The following is a 2,644-nucleotide window of genomic DNA, read 5'->3' as shown; positions in this document are numbered from 1 at the left end:
CTGGTGTATGTATCCAGAACAAAATGATAAGAAGGTTCTTTCCCTTTCAAGCTTTTTTTTGCAAGATTCCTGTGGAATTTTCCAGCCTGATTTCTTCTTTGTCTAAAATAGGCTCTTCAATAGTTTGATGGATATGTGGGTCCACCAAAGTGCACAGGTCTTTTCCTCAGTGGAGGGTGCAACTCTTCCATGCCTTCTTTTCCTGAGTGATTCTCACAGCCCATGAAATTGGCCCAGAAATAGAAATTAAAACTTACCTTACAAAGCTTGTCCTAGAAGAAGAGAAAAGGAAATCAATCTCCCTTCTTTGAAAAGAAGGGGAATTGTGTATCTGGAAATTGCATATTTTATCAATCCAAGTTAAAGTGTTGGATATTTTTGTTGAATTGTTTCTTCCCCCCCCTTCTTTTTAAAATTTTGTTGTTGTTGCTGCTGTTGTTATAAGGTATAGATTGCCAGGGAGGGGTAAGGGGCAGGGTTATAATTGTAAAGAAAGTGATATAAAACAATGAAAAATTTTGAAAAGACCTTCTCTTTGATTCTTTCTGTTTCTTGGAAGTGATTTCTTTGGAAACGAGGAACTGGAATGTCTGGATTTGAGGTTATGACAAGAGGTCATGTGGTCTAGACCCTACCTCCTCCCAAGAATAATTTTAAAATTATGACCCCTTCTCCTCAAATGACAGATAAACAATAGTCTTTCTTTCCCTTTGGCCCTACAACTCTACTCTTTGTCTACAATTTCCAATTGGCAAAATGATTTTTTTTTAAATTGTCGGTCCTGTGTGGTCCTCCTTGGGTGGGTCCCTGGGCATATAAATCCCATGCCATGTTTCCTTGTCTGGCAAAGAACACTGGGAAAGTCCTGCTTCCCGAAGCTTAACTCAGGCCCAGTAATAGATAAGATCAGAAATGTTACAGCAGGGCCCCATTCTAACAAGGCAGAAAATACAAGGTATTCTAAACACAGGCCTCCTGTGCAAAAACCCAAGCCCAACAGCACACCCTCTCTGTTGGGTCTCTCCTCCTGCCAGGGTTTCTCCCCTTGTAAAGATTGGTATCATGGGGTGAAGAGTCATATCTCTCCAGGCAGGTCTTTCCAGCAGTAATGTTCTCTGACTTTCAATTATCCAGGCCAGCTGTAAACCTTACGTAACACAGCCATTTGCCTCCTCCTTTGGAGGAGGATATGGAATCATTTGGTGAGCTTAATCATGAGTCACCACCAGATTTAGGGAGCAGACACAGTAAACTGCTTGCAATATTTCAGCAGGAACTTCTAGTAAAGGATGCTGACGAGTGAAGCAAAGCCTCGGGAGGTGGTGAGCCAAAAACAAAAAAAAACAGTTTTGTTCAGAGGAGGGAAACCACAGAAACCTCCAAAGTAAGGATCCCAAAAAGTGCCCCCACATCCAGACGTTCAGTGGTATGTACCTCGGAGGCATAGGAAACTCAGTCAGATACCCTAAGAAGGGGTGGTCCACTGCTCCTTCCTGCTTCTCAGGGTAGGAGGCCCTCCTTCCTTCCACTCTTTAGCCCTTTCCCCTCCCCCCTCTCAGCCTGGATCCAGGATACTGTGGTGAAGACTGGAGCTGGAGAATGACTTGAATATTTTTTCTGCAAATTTCTCGAAGAATAACTTCAACCTCCTTATAGTTTAAGGAGAAAGAAAAGTGGACAAGGGGCGAGACTGGGGATTTTTTCCCATTCTGACTCATTAAGTGACTTAAGTTCACACAGCCTGTTTGCATCACAGTTGGGACTTTCACCCAGACCTTTTTCACTCTAAGGCCTGCTCTGCATGGGGTGTCCTTCAAGGTTAGAGAGACAAACAACTATAACGAATGTATGTCAAACACATGTCTTCTCTACAAATCCCTGAGGAATCCCTGAGAGCTTTGCATAAATTTTAAAATATCTACAACAAGGATAGCAAGAAAAATTCACTGACTGATTTCAGTTCTTATAAATAATCACAATTTTAATCAAGATCTCTTCCTCAGTGCCAGTAGGACTTGCTTTAATTGCTATAGAAATGAAAAAAAAATGTTAAGCTAGGAGAGACTTTTTGCTGTTGTTAGTGGTCAGTTGTGTCCGATTCTTCATAAAAACCTCTCCAGCTTTGCAACCAATTAGACCCCAAAGGGGTGTAAGCTCACAAAGGAGATCTCCAATATTTGTTACAAGGAAGAGCTTATAAGGGTTTTTCAAGGTAAAGATACCAGAGTGGTTTATCATTGCTTTCTGCATTTCATTTGATAGATAAGAAAGCTGAGGCAAATAGAGTTAAATGACTTGCCCAGGGTCACAAAGCTAGTAAGTACCAGGGGCCAGATTTGAACTCACAAAAATAAGTCTTGATTCTAGTCCAAGAACTCTATCCACTGCAATTAGTACACCAAAGTCATTTCACAGGCAATGATAATAGTTAGCATTTGTTTTTTATTGAAGGCTGGAGATATACTTTTCACATGTTAATTTATTTGATCCTTCCAACCACTCTGTGAGGTAGGTTTCATTTTACAAATGAGGAAACTGCGGCAGAGAGGCATTAGATCATGTGAAGCAGGATTCAAATTCAGGTTTCCCTGACTCCTAGTCTCACATCTATTCCTTGAACCACCTAGTTGCCTAAGTGAGGAAA

This window comes from Macrotis lagotis, chromosome 7 (genome assembly GCF_037893015.1).
Source record: "Macrotis lagotis isolate mMagLag1 chromosome 7, bilby.v1.9.chrom.fasta, whole genome shotgun sequence".
Taxonomy (NCBI): Eukaryota; Metazoa; Chordata; class Mammalia; order Peramelemorphia; family Peramelidae; genus Macrotis; species Macrotis lagotis.
This window is presented reverse-complemented; position numbering follows the sequence as displayed.